Genomic DNA, 22,459 nt, shown 5'->3' with positions numbered 1-22,459 from the left:
GGGTCTGTGTTGCTGGCTGAGGCCAACTACATTTCACAAAGACGTATGTTCATGGCTGAGGCCATCTACATTTCACCAGGGACTGTGTTGTTAGCTGAGGCCAACTACATTTAAACAGGGCCTGTGTTGCTGGCTGATGAATCCACAATACACCATTGCCTCTATTAGTCGCTGATGCCATCCACATTTCACCATGGCCAGAGCTCCCTGTGAGGTCATCTTCACAACACCACGGCCTGTGCTGTTGGCTGAGGCCATCTTCACCAGACCAGGGTCTATGCTGCTGGCTAATGCCATCCAAATTACACCAGGGCCAGTGATTCCTGTGAGTCCATCTTCACCAGACCAGGGCCTGTGGTGCTGGCCAATACCATCCACATTACACCAGGGACAGTGTTACTGGCTGAGGCAAACTACATTTCACCAGGTTCTGTGTTGGTGGCTCATACCATCCACAATACACAAAGACCTGTGCTACTGGCTGATGCCATCCACAATACACAAGAGCTTGTGCTAATGGCTGATTCCATCCACATTACACTGGGGTCAGTGCTCCCTGTGAGGACATCTTCACCACAAAAGTAACTGTGTTTCTGCCTGAGGCCAACTTTACCAGACCAGGGCCTGTATTGCTGGCTGAGGCCATCCATATTACAACAGGGCTAGTGCTCCCTGTGAGGCCAACATCACGACAGCAGGGCCTGCGCTGCTGCCTGAGGCCATCTACATTTGACCAGAGCCTGCATTGCTGATGATGCCATCCACATTACACCAGGGCCTGTGTGGCTGGCTTAGCCCATCCTCAATACACAAGGCAGTGTGTTGCTGGCTGTTGCCATCCACAAAACTCACGGGAGTGTGTTGCTGGCTGTTGCCATCCACAATACACAAGGGCCTCTGCTGCTGGCTGATGCCATCCACATTACATCAGGGCCTGTGGTCCTGGCCAATACCATCCACATTTCACGAGGGCCTGTGGTACTTGCCGATACCATCCACATTTCACCAGGGCCAATGTTGTTGGCAAAGGCCATCCACATTACACCAGGGTCTGTGGTACTGGACATTACCATCCACATTTCTCCAGGGCCAGTGTTGTTAGATGAGGCCATCCACATTACAACAGGGCCTGTGCTACTGGCTGAGGCTAACCAAATTTCACCAGGGAGTATCTTGCCGGCTGAGGCCATTTACATTTCACCAGGGCCTGTGTTCAAGGCTGAGGCCAACTACATTTCACCAGGTCCTGTGTTGGTGGCTGATGCCATCCACAATACACAAAGACCTGTGCTACTTGCTGATGCCATCCCCATTACACCAGGGCCAGTGGTGTTCGCTGAGGACATGCACAATACACCAGGGCCTTTGGTGCTGGCCAGTACCATCCACATTACACCAGGGACAGTGCTTCCTGTGAGGCCATGTTAACCACACTTGGGCCTGTGCTGTTAGCTAAGGCACTCCACATTTCACCAGGGCCTGTGGTGCTTGCCGATACCATCCACATTACACCAGGGAATGTGCTGTTGGCCGATACCATACACATTTCACCAGGGACATTGGTGTCGGCTAAGGCCATCCACATTTCGCCAGGGCGTATGTTCCCCACTAAGGCCATCTACATTTAACCGGGGCCTGTGTTCATGGCTGAGGCCAACTACATTTCACCAGGTCCTGTGTTGGTGGCTGATGCCATCCACAATACACAAAGGCCTGTGCTACTGGCTGATTCCATCCACATTAAACCAGGGTCAGTGCTCCGTGTGAGGCCATCTTCACCACACCAAAACTTTGCTTCTGCCTTAGGCATTATTTACCAGACCAGGGCCTGTGCTATTGGCTGATGCCATCCTCATTATACCAGGTCATGTGCTCCCTGTGAGGCCATCTTCACCACACCAGGGCCTTTATTGCTGCTGTCTGAGGCCATCCACATTACACCAGGGCTAATGCTCACTGTGAGGCCATCTTCACGACAGCAGGGCCTGTGCTGCTGTCTGAGGCCATCTAAATTTGACCAGAGCCTGCGTTGCTGGCTGAGGCCATCTACATTACACCAGGGCCTTTGGTGCTGGCCAATACCATCCACATTTCACCAGGGCCTGTGTTGCTGGTTGATGCAATCCAAATTTAACCAGGGCCTGTGCTACTGGCTGAGGCCAGCTAAATTTCACCAGGGCGTGTGTTGCTGGCTGAGGCCATCTACAATTCACCAGGGCATGTGTTGCTGGCTGAGGCTTTCCACATTACAGCAGGGCCTTTGGTGCTTTCCGATACCATCCACATTTCACCAGGGCCAGTGGTGTTGGCTAAGGCCATCCACATTACACCAGGGTTTGTGGTGCTGGCCATTACCATCCACATTTCACCAGAGCCAGTGTTACTGACTGAGGCAAACTACATTTCACCAGGTTCTGTGTTGGTGGCTCATACCATCCACAATACACAAAGACCTGTGCTACTGGCTGATGCCACCCACAATACACAAGGTGTTTCTGCCTGAGGCCAACTTTACCAGACCAGGGCCTGTATTGCTGGCTGAGGCCATCCATATTACAACAGGGCTAGTGTTCCCTGTGAGGCCAACATCACGACAGCAGGGCCTGCGCTGCTGCCTGAGGCCATCTACATTTCACCAGAGCCTGCATTGCTGATGATGCCATCCACATTACACCAGGGCCTGTGTTGCTGGCTTAGCCCATCCTCAATACACAAGGCAGTGTGTTGCTGGCTGTTGCCATCCACAAAACTCACGGGAGTGTGTTGCTGGCTGTTGCCATCCACATTACATCAGGGCCTGTGGTCCTGGCCAATACCATCCACATTTCACGAGGGCCTGTGGTACTTGCCGATACCATCCACATTTCACCAGGGCCAATGTTGTTGGCTAAGGCCATCCACATTACACCAGGGTCTGTGGTACTGGACATTATCATCCACATTTCTCCAGGGCCAGTGTTGTTAGATGAGGCCATCCACATTACAACAGGGCCTGTGCTACTGGCTGAGGCTAACCAAATTTCACCAGGGAGTATCTTGCCGGCTGAGGCCATTTACATTTCACCAGGGCCTGTGTTCAAGGCTGAGGCCAACTACATTTCACCAGGTCCTGTGTTGGTGGCTGATGCCATCCACAATACACAAAGACCTGTGCTACTTGCTGATGCCATCCCCATTACACCAGGGCCAGTGGTGTTCGCTGAGGACATGCACAATACACCAGGGCCTTTGGTGCTGGCCAGTACCATCCACATTACACCAGGGACAGTGCTTCCTGTGAGGCCATGTTAACCACACTTGGGCCTGTGCTGTTAGCTAAGGCACTCCACATTTCACCAGGGCCTGTGGTGCTTGCCGATACCATCCACATTACACCAGGGAATGTGCTGTTGGCCGATACCATACACATTTCACCAGGGACATTGGTGTCGGCTAAGGCCATCCACATTTCGCCAGGGCGTATGTTCCCGACTAAGGCCATCTACATTTAACCGGGGCCTGTGTTCATGGCTGAGGCCAACTACATTTCACCAGGTCCTGTGTTGGTGGCTGATGCCATCCACAATACACAAAGGCCTGTGCTACTGGCTGATTCCATCCACATTAAACCAGGGTCAGTGCTCCGTGTGAGGCCATCTTCACCACACCAAAACTTTGCTTCTGCCTTAGGCATTATTTACCAGACCAGGGCCTGTGCTATTGGCTGATGCCATCCTCATTATACCAGGTCATGTGCTCCCTGTGAGGCCATCTTCACCACACCAGGGCCTTTATTGCTGCTGTCTGAGGCCATCCACATTACACCAGGGCTAATGCTCACTGTGAGGCCATCTTCACGACAGCAGGGCCTGTGCTGCTGTCTGAGGCCATCTAAATTTGACCAGAGCCTGCGTTGCTGGCTGAGGCCATCTACATTACACCAGGGCCTTTGGTGCTGGCCAATACCATCCACATTTCACCAGGGCCTGTGTTGCTGGTTGATGCAATCCAAATTTAACCAGGGCCTGTGCTACTGGCTGAGGCCAGCTAAATTTCACCAGGGCGTGTGTTGCTGGCTGAGGCCATCTACAATTCACCAGGGCATGTGTTGCTGGCTGAGGCTTTCCACATTACAGCAGGGCCTTTGGTGCTTTCCGATACCATCCACATTTCACCAGGGCCAGTGGCGTTGGCTAAGGCCATCCACATTACACCAGGGTTTGTGGTGCTGGCCATTACCATCCACATTTCACCAGAGCCAGTGTTACTGACTGAGGCAAACTACATTTCACCAGGTTCTGTGTTGGTGGCTCATACCATCCACAATACACAAAGACCTGTGCTACTGGCTGATGCCACCCACAATACACAAGGTGTTTCTGCCTGAGGCCAACTTTACCAGACCAGGGCCTGTATTGCTGGCTGAGGCCATCCATATTACAACAGGGCTAGTGTTCCCTGTGAGGCCAACATCACGACAGCAGGGCCTGCGCTGCTGCCTGAGGCCATCTACATTTCACCAGAGCCTGCATTGCTGATGATGCCATCCACATTACACCAGGGCCTGTGTTGCTGGCTTAGCCCATCCTCAATACACAAGGCAGTGTGTTGCTGGCTGTTGCCATCCACAAAACTCACGGGAGTGTGTTGCTGGCTGTTGCCATCCACATTACATCAGGGCCTGTGGTCCTGGCCAATACCATCCACATTTCACGAGGGCCTGTGGTACTTGCCGATACCATCCACATTTCACCAGGGCCAATGTTGTTGGCTAAGGCCATCCACATTACACCAGGGTCTGTGGTACTGGACATTATCATCCACATTTCTCCAGGGCCAGTGTTGTTAGATGAGGCCATCCACATTACAACAGGGCCTGTGCTACTGGCTGAGGCTAACCAAATTTCACCAGGGAGTATCTTGCCGGCTGAGGCCATTTACATTTCACCAGGGCCTGTGTTCAAGGCTGAGGCCAACTACATTTCACCAGGTCCTGTGTTGGTGGCTGATGCCATCCACAATACACAAAGACCTGTGCTACTTGCTGATGCCATCCCCATTACACCAGGGCCAGTCGTGTTCGCTGAGGACATGCACAATACACCAGGGCTTTTGGTGCTGGCCAGTACCATCCATATTTCACCAGGGACACTGGTGTTGGCTAAGGCCTTCCACATTACACCAGGGAATGTGCTGTTGGCTGAGGCCATCCACATTATATCAGGCCTGTGGTGCTTGCCGATACCATCCACATTTCACCAGGGCCAATGTTGTTGGCTAAGGCCATCCACGTTACACCAGGGTCTGTGGTACTGGATATTACCATCCACATTTCACCAGGGCCAGTGTTGTTAGATGAGGCCATCCACATTACAACAGGGCCTGTGCTACTGGCTGAGGCTATCCCCATTACACCAGGGTCTGTGGTGCTGGCCATTACCATCCACATTTCACCAGAGCCAGTGTTACTGGCTGAGGCAAACTACATTTCACCAGGTTCAGGGTTGGTGGCTCATACCATCCACAATACACAAAGACCTGTGCTACTGGCTGAGACCATCCACAATACACAAGAGCTTGTGCTACTGGCTGATTCCATCCACATTACACCGGGGTCAGTGCTCCCTGTGAGGCCATTGTAGGCTGAGGTCATCCACATTACACCACTGCCAGTGCTTCCTTTGATTCATTCATCACAACACCAGGGCCTGTGGTGCTGGCCAATACCATCCACATTTCACCAGGGCCACTGTTGTTGGCTGAGGCCATACACATTACACCAGGGACAGTTCTTCCTGTGAGGCCATCATCACCACACCAGGGCCTGTGCTACTTGCTGATACCATCCACATTACACCTGGGCCTGTGGTGCTGACCAATATCATGTACAATTCACCAGGGACACTGGTGTTGGCTAAGGCTATTCATATTACACCAGGGTGTGTGGTGCTGACCAATACCATCCACATTTCACCAGGGCCACTGTTCTTAGCTGATGCCATACACATTACACCAGGAACAGTGCTTCCCTTGACGCCATCTTTACCCAACCAGGGCCTCTGCTGCTCGTTGATACCATCCACATTACACCTGGGCTTGTGGTGCTGACCAATATCATGTCCATTTCACCAGGGCCAGTGGTGTTGGCTAAGGCCATTCATTTTACACCAGGGACAATGCTTTTGACTGAGGCCATCATCACCACACCAGGGCGTGTGGTGCTGGACGAGGCCATCCACATTGCAACAGGGCCACAAGGGACAGTGCTTCCTGTGAGGCCATCTTCACCCGACCAGGGCCTCTGCTGCTCGTTGATGCCATGCACATTTCACCAGGGCCAGTGGTGATGGCTGAGGTCAACTACATTTCACCAGGGCCTGTGTTGGTGGCTGATCCCATCCACATTATAAAAAGGCCTGTGCTACTGGATGATGCCATCCACATTGCAACAGGGCCACTGCTCCCTGTGAGGTTATACTCACCACACCAGGGCCTGATTTGCTGGCTGAGGCCATCCTCATTTCACCAGGGCCTGCGTTGCTGGCTGATGAGATCCACAATACCCAAGGACCTGTGCTACATGCTAAGGCCAGGGTGTGTGGTGCTGACCAATACCATCCATATTTCACCAGGATCACTGTTGTTGGCTGAGGCCATACACATTACACCAGGGACATGGCTTCCTGTGAGGCCATCTTCACCACACCAGGGACTGTACTGTTGGATGAGGCCATGGACATTACACCAGGGACATTGCTCCCTGTGAGGCCATATTGACCACACCAGAGCCTGTGCTGCTGGCTGATACCATCCTCATTTCACCAGAACCTGCGTTGCTGGCTCATGCCATCCACATTACATCAGGGTCTGTGCTGCTTGTTGATGCCATCCACATTACCCCCGGGCCTGTGGTAATGTCCAAAACCATCCACATTTCCTAAGGGCTTGTGTTGCTGGCTGATGACATCCACAAAACACAAGGGCCTGTTATACTGGCTGATGCCATCCACATTTCACCAGGGCCATTGTTCTTAGCTGATGCCATACACATTACACCAGAGACAGTGCTTCCTGTTAGGCCATCATCACCACACCAAGGCTTGTGCTGCTTTCTGATGCGATCCACAATATACAACGTTTCTGTAATACTGGCTGAGGCCATCCACATTACACCAGGGCCAGTGGTGCTGGCCAATACCATCCACATTTCACCAGGGCCACTGTTGTTGGCTGAGGCCATACATTTTACACCAGGGAGAGTGTTTGCTGTGAGGCGATCTTCACCACACAAAGGCCTTTTTTGCTGGCTGAGGCCATCCACTCTACACCAGGGCCTGTGCTACTGGGTGAGGCCAACTACATTTCACCAGGGCTTGTGTTGCTGGCTGACGACATCCACAATACACAAGGGCATGTGACACTGGCTGATGCCATCCACATTACACCTGGGCCTGTGGTGCTGACCGATATCATGCACATGTCCCAGGGCCAGTGGTGTTGGCTGATGCCATCCACATTTCACCAGGGCCACTGTTGTTGGCTTAGGCCATACACTTTACACCAGGGACAGTGCTTCCTGTTAGGCCATCCTCACCACACCAGGGTCTGTGCTTTTGGCTGAGGCTATCCACATTACATCACTGCCTGTGATGCAGGCTTCTACCATCGACATTACACCAAGGACAGTGTTTCCTGTGAGGCCATCTTCAACACAACAGGGCCTGTACTGTTGGCTGAGGCAATCCACATAACACCAGGGATGGTGCTTCCTGTGAGGCCATCTTCACCCGACCAGCGCCTCTGCTGCTTGTTGATGCCATCCACATTACACCAGGGCCAGTAGTGTTGGCTGAGGACATTCACATTACACCTGGACCTGTGGTGCTGAACGATATCACCCACATTTCACCAGATCAAGTGGTGTTGGCTATTGCCATTCACATTACACCAGGGTGTGTGCTACTCGTTGATACCATCCACATTTAACCAGGGTTTGTGTTGCTGGCTGATGCAATCCACATTACACCAGGGCCAGTGCTCCCTGTGAAGCCATCTACACCACACCAGGGCCTGTGCTGCTGGCTGATACCATCCACATTTTACCAGGGCCCGTCCTTTTGGCTGATGCCATTCACATTACACCACGGCCAGTGGTGTTGGTTGAGGACATTCACATTACACCAGGGCCTGTGGTGCTGAACCATTTCATGCACATTTCACCAGATCAAGTGGTGTTGGCTATGGCCATTCACATTACAGCAGGGTGTGTGCTACTCGTTGATACCATCCACATTTCACCAGGGTTTGTGTTGCTGACTGATAGGTTCCACATTACACCAGGGCCAGTGTTGTTGGCTGAGGCCATCCACATTACACCAGGGCCTGTGCTCCCTGCGAAGCCATCTACAACACACCACTGTCTGTGTTGCTGGCAGAGGCCTTACACATTGCACCAGGGCCAATGCTCCCTGTGAGGCCATATTCACCACACCAGGGCCTGTGCTGCTGGCTGATACAATCCACATTTTACCAGGGCCTGTGCTTTTGGCAGATGCCATCCACATTACACCACTGCCAGTGCTTCCTTTGATTCATTCATCACTACACCAGGGCCTGTGCTACTTGCTGATGCCATCCACATTACACCAGGGCCAGTGTTGTTGGCTGAGGCCATCCACATTACACCAGGGCCTGTGCTCCCTGCGAAGCCATCTACAACACACCACTGTCTGTGTTGCTGGCAGAGGCCTTACACATTGCACCAGGGCCAATGCTCCCTGTGAGGCCATATTCACCACACCAGGGCCTGTGCTGCTGGCTGATACAATCCACATTTTACCAGGGCCTGTGCTTTTGGCTGATGCCATCCACATTACACCACTGCCAGTGCTTCCTTTGATTCATTCATCACTACACCAGGGCCTGTGCTACTTGCTGATGCCATCCACATTACACCTGGGCCTGTGGTGCTGACCAATATCATGCACATTTCACCAGGGCCAGTGCTGTTGGCTAAGAATATTCACATAACACCAGGGTGTGTGGTGCTGACCAATACCATCCACATTTCACCACGGATTGTGTTGCTGTCTGATGCAATCCACAATACACAAAGGCCTGTGCTACTGGCTGAAGAAATTCACATTACACCAGGGCCTGTGGTGCTGGCCAATACCATCCACATTTCACCAGGGAAAGTGCTTCCTGTTAGGCCATCTCCACCACACCACTGCCTGTGTTGCTGTCTGATAAAATCCACATTTTACCAGTTCCTTTGCTACTCGTTGATGCAATCCACATTACACCAGGGCCTGTGCTACTGGCTGCTGCCATCCACAATACACAAGGGCCTTTGCTTTTGGCTGTTGCCATCCACATTACACCAGGGTGTGTGGTGGTTACCAATACCATCCATATTTCACAAGGGCCAGTGTTAATAGATTATGCCAGGTCCTGTGCTGCTGGCTGAGGCCATCCACATTGCACCGGGGCCATGGGGTTGGATGAGGACATTAACATTAGACCAGGGACTGTGTTGCTGGCTGAGGCCATTCACATTGCAGTAGGGCCTGTGCTGCTGGCTGAGGCCACCTATATTTCACGAGGGCCTGTGTTGATGGCTTATGCCATCCACAATACACCAGGGCCAGTGATTTCTGTGAGGCCATCTTCACTAGACCAGGGTCTGTGCTGCTTGCTGATGCCATCGAAAATAAACCAGGGCCAGTGATTCCTGTGAGGCCATCTTCACCAGACCAGGGCCTGTGCTACTAGCTATCCAAATTACCAAAGGGCCTGGCTGTGTTGCTGGACGAAAACAACCATATTTCACCAGGGCCTGTGGTGTTGCTGGATGAGGCCATACACTTTACACCAGGGACAGTGCTTCCTGTGAGGCCATCTTCACCACACCAGGGCCTGTACTGTTGGATGAGGCCATCCACATTACACCAGGGCCTGTGGTGCTGGCCAATACCATCCACATTTCACCAGGGCCACTGTTCTTAGCTGAGGCCATCCACATTACACCAGGGACAGTGCTTCCCTTGAGGCCATCTTCACCCAACCAGGGCCTCTTCTGGTCGTTGATGCCATCCACATTACACCAGGGCCTTTGGTGCTGACCAATATCATGCACATTTCACCAGGGCCAGTGCTGTTGGCTAAGGCTATTCACATAACACCAGGGTGTGTGGTGCTGACCAATACCATCCACATTTCACCACGGATTGTGTTGCTTTCTGATGCAATCCACAATACACAATGCCTGTGCTACTGGCTGAAGAAATTCACATTACACCAGGGCCTGTGGTGCTGGCCAATACCATCCACATTTCACCAGTGCCACTGTTGTTGGCTGAGGCCATACACTTTACACCAGGGACAGTGCTTCTTGTGAGGCCATCGTCACCACACAGGGGCCTGTACTGTTGGATGAGGAAATCCACATTACAACAGGGACAGTTCTTCCTGTGAGGCCATCATCACCACACCAGGGCCTGTGCTACTTGCTGATGCCAACCACATTACACCACTACCAGTGCTTCCTGTGAGCCCATCTTCACCACACCAGGGTATGTGGTGCTGGATGAGGCCATCCACATTACACCAGCGCCTGTGGTGCTGGCCAATACCATCCACATTTCACGAGGGACAGTGTTGTTGGCTGAGGCCATCCACATTACACCACTGCCAGTGCTTCCTTTGATTCATTCATCACCACACCAGGGCCCGTGGTGCTGGCCAATACCATCCACATTTTCACCAGGGCCACTGTTGTTGGCTGAGGCCATACACTTTACACCAGTGACAGTGCTTCCTGTGAGGCCATCTTCACCACACCAGGGCCTGTACTGTTGGATGAGGACATCCACATTACAACAGGGACAGTGCTTCCTGTGAGGCCATCTTCACCACACCAGGGCCTGTACTGTTGGATGAGGACATCCACATTACACCAGGGACAGTGCTTCCTTTGAGGCCATCTTCACCACACCAGGGCCTGTACTGTTGGATGAGGCCATCCACATTACACCTGGGCCTGTGGTGCTGACCAATATCATGCACATTTCACCAGGGCCAGTGCTGTTTGCTAAGGCTATTCACATTACACCAGGGTGTGTGGTGCTGACCAATACCATCCACATTTCACCACGGTTTGTGTTGCTGTCTGATGCGATCCACAATACACAAAGGCCTGTGCTACTGGCTGAAGACATTCACATTACACCAGGGCCTGTGGTGCTGGCCAATACCATCCACATTTCACCAGGACCACTGTTATTGGCTGATGCCATACACTTTACATCACGGACAGTGCTTCCTGTGAGGCCATCTTCAACACAACAAGGCCTGTACTGTTGGCTGAGGCCATCCACATTACTCCACTGACTTTGGTGCTGGCCAATATCCATCCACATTTCACCAGGGCAAATGTTGTTGGCTTCTACCATCCACATAACACCAGGGACGGTGCTTCCTGTGAGGCCATCTTCACCCGACCAGGGCCTCTGCTGCTTGTTGATGCCATCCACATTACACCAGGGCCTCTGCTACTGGCTGATGCCATCCACAATACACCAGGGCCTGTGCTACTGGCTGATGCCACCCCAATTACACCAGGGCCAGTGGTGTTGGCTGAGGATATTTACATTACGCCAGGGTGTGCGGTGCTGACCAATACCATCCATATTTCACAAGGGCCAGTGTTAATAGATTATGCCAGGTCCTGTGCTGCTGGCTGAGGCCATCCACATTGCACCGGGGCCATGGGGTTGGATGAGGACATTAACATTACACCAGGGACTGTGTTGCTGGCTGAGGCCATTCACATTGCAGTAGGGCCTGTGCTGCTGGCTGAGGCCACCTATATTTCACAAGGGCCTGTGTTGATGGCTGATGCCATCCACAATACACCAGGGCCAGTCATTTCTGTGAGGCCATCTTCACTAGACCAGGGTCTGTGCTGCTTGCTGATGCCATCGAAAATAAACCAGGGCCAGTGATTCCTGTGAGGCCATCTTCACCAGACCAGGGCCTGTGCTACTAGCTATCCAAATTACCCAAGGGCCTGGCTGTGTTGCTGGACGAAAACAACCATATTTCACCAGGGCCTGTGGTGTTGCTGGATGAGGCCATACACTTTACACCAGGGACAGTGCTTCCTGTGAGGCCATCTTCACCACACCAGGGCCTGTACTGTTGGATGAGGCCATCCACATTACACCAGGGCCTGTGGTGCTGGCCAATACCATCCACATTTCACCAGGGCCACTGTTCTTAGCTGAGGCCATCCACATTACACCAGGGACAGTGCTTCCCTTGAGGCCATCTTCACCCAACCAGGGCCTCTTCTGGTCGTTGATGCCATCCACATTACACCAGGGCCTTTGGTGCTGACCAATATCATGCACATTTCACCAGGGCCAGTGCTGTTGGCTAAGGCTATTCACATAACACCAGGGTGTGTGGTGCTGACCAATACCATCCACATTTCACCACGGATTGTGTTGCTTTCTGATGCAATCCACAATACACAATGCCTGTGCTACTGGCTGAAGAAATTCACATTACACCAGGGCCTGTGGTGCTGGCCAATACCATCCACATTTCACCAGTGCCACTGTTGTTGGCTGAGGCCATACACTTTACACCAGGGACAGTGCTTCTTGTGAGGCCATCGTCACCACACAGGGGCCTGTACTGTTGGATGAGGAAATCCACATTACAACAGGGACAGTTCTTCCTGTGAGGCCATCATCACCACACCAGGGCCTGTGCTACTTGCTGATGCCAACCACATTACACCACTACCAGTGCTTCCTGTGAGCCCATCTTCACCACACCAGGGTATGTGGTGCTGGATGAGGCCATCCACATTACACCAGCGCCTGTGGTGCTGGCCAATACCATCCACATTTCACGAGGGACAGTGTTGTTGGCTGAGGCCATCCACATTACACCACTGCCAGTGCTTCCTTTGATTCATTCATCACCACACCAGGGCCCGTGGTGCTGGCCAATACCATCCACATTTTCACCAGGGCCACTGTTGTTGGCTGAGGCCATACACATTTCACCAGGGCCAGTGCTGTTTGCTAAGGCTATTCACATTACACCAGGGTGTGTGGTGCTGACCAATACCATCCACATTTCACCACGGTTTGTGTTGCTGTCTGATGCGATCCACAATACACAAAGGCCTGTGCTACTGGCTGAAGACATTCACATTACACCAGGGCCTGTGGTGCTGACCAATACCATCCACATTTCACCAGGACCACTGTTATTGGCTGATGCCATACACTTTACATCACAGACAGTGCTTCCTGTGAGGTCATCTTCAACACAACAAGGCCTGTACTGTTGGCTGAGGCCATCCACATTACTCCACTGACTTTGGTGCTGGCCAATATCCATCCACATTTCACCAGGGCAAATGTTGTTGGCTTCTACCATCCACATAACACCAGGGACGGTGCTTCCTGTGAGGCCATCTGCACCCGACCAGGGCCTCTGCTGCTTGTTGATGCCATCCACATTACACCAGGGCCTCTGCTACTGGCTGATGCCATCCACAATACACCAGGGCCTGTGCTACTGGCTGATGCCACCCCAATTACACCAGGGCCAGTGGTGTTGGCTGAGGATATTTACATTACGCCAGGGTGTGCGGTGCTGACCAATACCATCCACATTTCACCACGGTTTGTGTTGCTGTCTGATGCGATCCACAATACACAAAGGCCTGTGCTACTGGCTGAAGACATTCACATTACACCAGGGTGTGTGCTACTCGTTGATACCATCCACATTTCACCAGGGTTTGTGTTGCTGGCTGATGCCATCGACCTTTCACCTGGGCCAGTGTTGTTGGCTGTGGCCATCCTCATTACACCAGGGCCAGTGCTCCCTGTGAGGCCATATTCACCACACCAGGGCCTGTGCTGCTGGCTGATACCATCCACATTTTACCAGGGCCTGTGCCTTTGCTGATGCCATCCATATTACACCAGGGCCAGTGTTATTGGCTGATGCCATACACTTTTGTTGGTTGAGGACATTCACATTACACCTGGGCATGTGGTGCTGAACCATTTCATTCACATTTCACCAGATCAAGTGGTGTTGGCTATGGCCATTCACATTACACCAGGGTGTGTGGTGTTGTCCAATACAATCCATATTTCACCAGGGACAGTGTTGTTAGATGAGGCCATCCACATTGCAACAGGGCTTGTGCTACTGGCTGAGGACATTTACATTTCACCAGGGCCTGTTGTCATGGCTGAGGCCAACTACATTTCACCTGGGCCAGTGTTGGTAGATGAGGCCATCCACATTGCACCAGGGCTAGTGCTCCCTAGGCCAACTTCACGACAGCAGGGCCTGCGCTGCTGTCTGAGGTCATTTACATTTCACCAGAGCCTGTGTTGCTGGCTGATGTGATCCACATTACACAAGGGCCTGTGCTAATCGTTGATGCCATCCACATTAAACCAGGGCCTGTGGTGCAGTCCGAAACCATCCACATTTCACCAGGGCTTGTGTTGCTGACTGATGTGATCCACAATACACAAGGGCCTGTGCTACTGGCTGATGCCATCCCAATTACACCAGGGCCAGTGGTGTTGGCTGAGGACATTCACATTACGCCAGGGCCTGTGGTGTTGGCCAATACCATCCACATTTAAAGAGGGCCAGTGTTGTTGGCTGAGGAAATACACATTACACCAGGGACAGTGCTGCTAGCCTTCCACATTACCCAAGGGCCTGTGTTGCTGGCTGATGCCATTCACAATACTCAAGGGCATGTGCTACTGGCTGATACCATCTACATTACAGAAGGGCCTGTGGTGCTGGCCAATACCATCGACATTTCACCAAGGCCAGTGTTTTTTGCTGAGGCCATCCACATTACACCAGGGCCACTGTTGTTGGCTGAGGCCATACACTTTACACCAGTGACAGTGCTTCCTGTGAGGCCATCTTCACCACACCAGGGCCTGTACTGTTGGATGAGGACATCCACATTACAACAGGGACAGTGCTTCCTGTGAGGCCATCTTCACCACACCAGGGCCTGTACTGTTGGATGAGGACATCCACATTACACCAGGGACAGTGCTTCCTTTGAGGCCATCTTCACCACACCAGGGCCTGTACTGTTGGATGAGGCCATCCACATTACACCTGGGCCTGTGGTGCTGACCAATATCATGCACATTTCACCAGGGCCAGTGCTGTTTGCTAAGGCTATTCACATTACACCAGGGTGTGTGGTGCTGACCAATACCATCCACATTTCACCACGGTTTGTGTTGCTGTCTGATGCGATCCACAATACACAAAGGCCTGTGCTACTGGCTGAAGACATTCACATTACACCAGGGCCTGTGGTGCTGGCCAATACCATCCACATTTCACCAGGACCACTGTTATTGGCTGATGCCATACACTTTACATCACGGACAGTGCTTCCTGTGAGGCCATCTTCAACACAACAAGGCCTGTACTGTTGGCTGAGGCCATCCACATTACTCCACTGACTTTGGTGCTGGCCAATATCCATCCACATTTCACCAGGGCAAATGTTGTTGGCTTCTACCATCCACATAACACCAGGGACGGTGCTTCCTGTGAGGCCATCTTCACCCGACCAGGGCCTCTGCTGCTTGTTGATGCCATCCACATTACACCAGGGCCTCTGCTACTGGCTGATGCCATCCACAATACACCAGGGCCTGTGCTACTGGCTGATGCCACCCCAATTACACCAGGGCCAGTGGTGTTGGCTGAGGATATTTACATTACGCCAGGGTGTGCGGTGCTGACCAATACCATCCATATTTCACAAGGGCCACTGTTATTGGCTGATGCCATACACTTTACATCACGGACAGTGCTTCCTGTGAGGCCATCTTCAACACAACAAGGCCTGTACTGTTGGCTGAGGCCATCCACATTACTCCACTGACTTTGGTGCTGGCCAATATCCATCCACATTTCACCAGGGCAAATGTTGTTGGCTTCTACCATCCACATAACACCAGGGACGGTGCTTCCTGTGAGGCCATCTTCACCCGACCAGGGCCTCTGCTGCTTGTTGATGCCATCCACATTACACCAGGGCCTCTGCTACTGGCTGATGCCATCCACAATACACCAGGGCCTGTGCTACTGGCTGATGCCACCCCAATTACACCAGGGCCAGTGGTGTTGGCTGAGGATATTTACATTACGCCAGGGTGTGCGGTGCTGACCAATACCATCCATATTTCACAAGGGCCAGTGTTAATAGATTATGCCAGGTCCTGTGCTGCTGGCTGAGGCCATCCACATTGCACCGGGGCCATGGGGTTGGATGAGGACATTAACATTACACCAGGGACTGTGTTGCTGGCTGAGGCCATTCACATTGCAGTAGGGCCTGTGCTGCTGGCTGAGGCCACCTATATTTCACGAGGGCCTGTGTTGATGGCTGATGCCATCCACAATACACCAGGGCCAGTCATTTCTGTGAGGCCATCTTCACTAGACCAGGGTCTGTGCTGCTTGCTGATGCCATCGAAAATAAACCAGGGCCAGTGATTCCTGTGAGGCCATCTTCACCAGACCAGGGCCTGTGCTACTAGCTATCCAAATTACCCAAGGGCCTGGCTGTGTTGCTGGACGAAAACAACCATATTTCACCAGGGCCTGTGGTGTTGCTGGATGAGGCCATACACTTTACACCAGGGACAGTGCTTCCTGTGAGGCCATCTTCACCACACCATGGCCTGTACTGTTGGATGAGGCCATCCACATTACACCAGGGCCTGTGGTGCTGGCCAATACCATCCACATTTCACCAGGGCCACTGTTCTTAGCTGAGGCCATCCACATTACACCAGGGACAGTGCTTCCCTTGAGGCCATCTTCACCCAACCAGGGCCTCTTCTGGTCGTTGATGCCATCCACATTACACCAGGGCCTTTGGTGCTGACCAATATCATGCACATTTCACCAGGGCCAGTGCTGTTGGCTAAGGCTATTCACATAACACCAGGGTGTGTGGTGCTGACCAATACCATCCACATTTCACCACGGATTGTGTTGCTTTCTGATGCAATCCACAATACACAATGCCTGTGCTACTGGCTGAAGAAATTCACATTACACCAGGGCCTGTGGTGCTGGCCAATACCATCCACATTTCACCAGTGCCACTGTTGTTGGCTGAGGCCATACACTTTACACCAGGGACAGTGCTTCTTGTGAGGCCATCTTCACCACACAGGGGCCTGTACTGTTGGATGAGGAAATCCACATTACAACAGGGACAGTTCTTCCTGTGAGGCCATCATCACCACACCAGGGCCTGTGCTACTTGCTGATGCCAACCACATTACACCACTACCAGTGCTTCCTGTGAGCCCATCTTCACCACACCAGGGTATGTGGTGCTGGATGAGGCCATCCACATTACACCAGCGCCTGTGGTGCTGGCCAATACCATCCACATTTCACGAGGGACAGTGTTGTTGGCTGAGGCCATCCACATTACACCACTGCCAGTGCTTCCTTTGATTCATTCATCACCACACCAGGGCCCGTGGTGCTGGCCAATACCATCCACATTTTCACCAGGGCCACTGTTGTTGGCTGAGGCCATACACATTACACCAGTGACAGTGCTTCCTGTGAGGCCATCTTCACCACACCAGGGCCTGTACTGTTGGATGAGGACATCCACATTACAACAGGGACAGTGCTTCCTGTGAGGCCATCTTCACCACACCAGGGCCTGTACTGTTGGATGAGGACATCCACATTACACCAGGGACAGTGCTTCCTTTGAGGCCATCTTCACCACACCAGGGCCTGTACTGTTGGATGAGGCCATCCACATTACACCTGGGCCTGTGGTGCTGACCAATATCATGCACATTTCACCAGGGCCAGTGCTGTTTGCTAAGGCTATTCACATTACACCAGGGTGTGTGGTGCTGATCAATACCATCCACATTTCACCACGGTTTGTGTTGCTGTCTGATGCGATCCACAATACACAAAGGCCTGTGCTACTGGCTGAAGACATTCACATTACACCAGGGCCTGTGGTGCTGACCAATACCATCCACATTTCACCAGGACCACTGTTATTGGCTGATGCCATACACTTTACATCACAGACAGTGCTTCCTGTGAGGTCATCTTCAACACAACAAGGCCTGTACTGTTGGCTGAGGCCATCCACATTACTCCACTGACTTTGGTGCTGGCCAATATCCATCCACATTTCACCAGGGCAAATGTTGTTGGCTTCTACCATCCACATAACACCAGGGACGGTGCTTCCTGTGAGGCCATCTGCACCCGACCAGGGCCTCTGCTGCTTGTTGATGCCATCCACATTACACCAGGGCCTCTGCTACTGGCTGATGCCATCCACAATACACCAGGGCCTGTGCTACTGGCTGATGCCACCCCAATTACACCAGGGCCAGTGGTGTTGGCTGAGGATATTTACATTACGCCAGGGTGTGCGGTGCTGACCAATACCATCCACATTTCACCACGGTTTGTGTTGCTGTCTGATGCGATCCACAATACACAAAGGCCTGTGCTACTGGCTGAAGACATTCACATTACACCAGGGTGTGTGCTACTCGTTGATACCATCCACATTTCACCAGGGTTTGTGTTGCTGGCTGATGCCATCGACCTTTCACCTGGGCCAGTGTTGTTGGCTGTGGCCATCCTCATTACACCAGGGCCAGTGCTCCCTGTGAGGCCATATTCACCACACCAGGGCCTGTGCTGCTGGCTGATACCATCCACATTTTACCAGGGCCTGTGCCTTTGCTGATGCCATCCATATTACACCAGGGCCAGTGGTGTTGGTTGAGGACATTCACATTACACCTGGGCATGTGGTGCTGAACCATTTCATTCACATTTCACCAGATCAAGTGGTGTTGGCTATGGCCATTCACATTACACCAGGGTGTGTGGTGTTGTCCAATACAATCCATATTTCACCAGGGACAGTGTTGTTAGATGAGGCCATCCACATTACAACAGGGCTTGTGCTACTGGCTGAGGACATTTACATTTCACCAGGGCCTGTTGTCATGGCTGAGGCCAACTACATTTCACCTGGGCCAGTGTTGGTAGATGAGGCCATCCACATTGCACCAGGGCTAGTGCTCCCTAAGCCAACTTCACGACAGCAGGGCCTGCGCTGCTGTCTGAGGTCATTTACATTTCACCAGAGCCTGTGTTGCTGGCTGATGTGATCCACATTACACAAGGGCCTGTGCTACTCGTTGATGCCATCCACATTAAACCAGGGCCTGTGGTGCAGTCCGAAACCATCCACATTTCACCAGGGCTTGTGTTGCTGACTGATGTGATCCACAATACACAAGGGCCTGTGCTACTGGCTGATGCCATCCCAATTACACCAGGGCCAGTGGTGTTGGCTGAGGACATTCACATTACGCCAGGGCCTGTGGTGTTGGCCAATACCATCCACATTTAAAGAGGGCCAGTGTTGTTGGCTGAGGAAATACACATTACACCAGGGACAGTGCTGCTAGCCTTCCACATTACCCAAGGGCCTGTGTTGCTGGCTGATGCCATTCACAATACTCAAGGGCATGTGCTACTGGCTGATACCATCTACATTACAGAAGGGCCTGTGGTGCTGGCCAATACCATCGACATTTCACCAAGGCCAGTGTTTTTTGCTGAGGCCATCCACATTACACCAGGGACAGTGTTGTCGGCTTCTACCATCCACATTCTACCAGGGCCTGTGCTTCCTGTGAGGCCATCTTTACCCCACCAGTGCCTTTGATGCTCGTTGATGCCATCCACATTAGGGCCTGTGATGCTGGCAGATATCATGCACATTACACAAGGGCCAGTGGTGTAAGCTAAGGCCATCCACATTACACCAGGGTGTGTGGTGCTTACCAATACCATCCATATTTCACAAGGGCCAGTGTTATTAGATTATGTCATCCACATTACACCAGGTCCTGTGCTGCTGGCTGAGGCCATCCACATTTCACCGGGGCCATGGGGTTGGATGAGGACATTAACATTACACCAGGGACTGTGTTGCTGGCTGAGGCCATTCACATTGCAGTAGGGCCTGTGCTGCTGGCTGAGGCCACCTATATTTTACGAGGGCCTGTGTTTTGATGGCTGATGCCATCCACAATACACCAGGGCCAGTGATTTCTGTGAGGCCATCTTCACTAGACCAGGGTTTGTGCTGCTTGCTGATGCCATCGAAAATACACCAGGGCCAGTGATTCCTGTGAGGCCATCGTCACCAGACCAGGGCCTGTGCTGCTAGCCATCCAAATTACCCAAGGGCCTGTGTTGCTGGCCGAAAACAACCACATTTCACCAGGGCCTTTGGTGTTGCTGGATGAGGCCATCCACATTACACCAGGGCCAGTGCTCCCTGTGAGGCCATATTCACCACACCAGGGCCTGTGCTGCTGGCTGATACCATCCACATTTTACCAGGGCCTGTGCCTTTGCTGATGCCATCCATATTACACCAGGGCCAGTGGTGTTGGTTGAGGACATTCACATTACACCTGGGCATGTGGTGCTGAACCATTTCATTCACATTTCACCAGATCAAGTGGTGTTGGCTATGGCCATTCACATTACACCAGGGTGTGTGGTGTTGTCCAATACAATCCATATTTCACCAGGGACAGTGTTGTTAGATGAGGCCATCCACATTACAACAGGGCTTGTGCTACTGGCTGAGGACATTTACATTTCACCAGGGCCTGTTGTCATGGCTGAGGCCAACTACATTTCACCTGGGCCAGTGTTGGTAGATGAGGCCATCCACATTGCACCAGGGCTAGTGCTCCCTAAGCCAACTTCACGACAGCAGGGCCTGCGCTGCTGTCTGAGGTCATTTACATTTCACCAGAGCCTGTGTTGCTGGCTGATGTGATCCACATTACACAAGGGCCTGTGCTACTCGTTGATGCCATCCACATTAAACCAGGGCCTGTGGTGCAGTCCGAAACCATCCACATTTCACCAGGGCTTGTGTTGCTGACTGATGTGATCCACAATACACAAGGGCCTGTGCTACTGGCTGATGCCATCCCAATTACACCAGGGCCAGTGGTGTTGGCTGAGGACATTCACATTACGCCAGGGCCTGTGGTGTTGGCCAATACCATCCACATTTAAAGAGGGCCAGTGTTGTTGGCTGAGGAAATACACATTACACCAGGGACAGTGCTGCTAGCCTTCCACATTACCCAAGGGCCTGTGTTGCTGGCTGATGCCATTCACAATACTCAAGGGCATGTGCTACTGGCTGATACCATCTACATTACAGAAGGGCCTGTGGTGCTGGCCAATACCATCGACATTTCACCAAGGCCAGTGTTTTTTGCTGAGGCCATCCACATTACACCAGGGACAGTGTTGTCGGCTTCTACCATCCACATTCTACCAGGGCCTGTGCTTCCTGTGAGGCCATCTTTACCCCACCAGGGCCTTTGATGCTCGTTGATGCCATCCACATTAGGGCCTGTGATGCTGGCAGATATCATGCACATTACACAAGGGCCAGTGGTGTAAGCTAAGGCCATCCACATTACACCAGGGTGTGTGGTGCTTACCAATACCATCCATATTTCACAAGGGCCAGTGTTATTAGATTATGTCATCCACATTACACCAGGTCCTGTGCTGCTGGCTGAGGCCATCCACATTTCACCGGGGCCATGGGGTTGGATGAGGACATTAACATTACACCAGGGACTGTGTTGCTGGCTGAGGCCATTCACATTGCAGTAGGGCCTGTGCTGCTGGCTGAGGCCACCTATATTTTACGAGGGCCTGTGTTTTGATGGCTGATGCCATCCACAATACACCAGGGCCAGTGATTTCTGTGAGGCCATCTTCACTAGACCAGGGTTTGTGCTGCTTGCTGATGCCATCGAAAATACACCAGGGCCAGTGATTCCTGTGAGGCCATCGTCACCAGACCAGGGCCTGTGCTGCTAGCCATCCAAATTACCCAAGGGCCTGTGTTGCTGGCCGAAAACAACCACATTTCACCAGGGCCTTTGGTGTTGCTGGATGAGGCCATCCACATTACACAAGGGCCTGTGCTACTCCTTGATACCATCCACATTTTGTCATGGTCCTGGGTCAAACGACCCAGTGTTTGAGTCACTATGGTGAGATATTCCGCGGGACACGCCTGGCCTTTGGGGTCCCCCGGAGTTGCCAGGAGCTCCCGCCTGACGCTCCGCCAACACTCGCCTCCTCAGCCTCTGCGACACCGCAGGAGGTTCCACTTTCCACGTTAACGGGGCCCACGGCCAAGAAGAAACGGCGTTCGCGTCGCCACCGCATCGCCCGACGCTCGGAGGTGAGTGAACCTGTTCTGTCACCCCAAGTTCCTCTGAGCAGACAGCATGTGAAGTAACTACAGACT

Source organism: Astatotilapia calliptera, chromosome 1 (assembly GCF_964374335.1).
Source record: "Astatotilapia calliptera chromosome 1, fAstCal68.1, whole genome shotgun sequence".
In the NCBI taxonomy this organism is placed as follows: domain Eukaryota; kingdom Metazoa; phylum Chordata; class Actinopteri; order Cichliformes; family Cichlidae; genus Astatotilapia; species Astatotilapia calliptera.
This window is presented reverse-complemented; position numbering follows the sequence as displayed.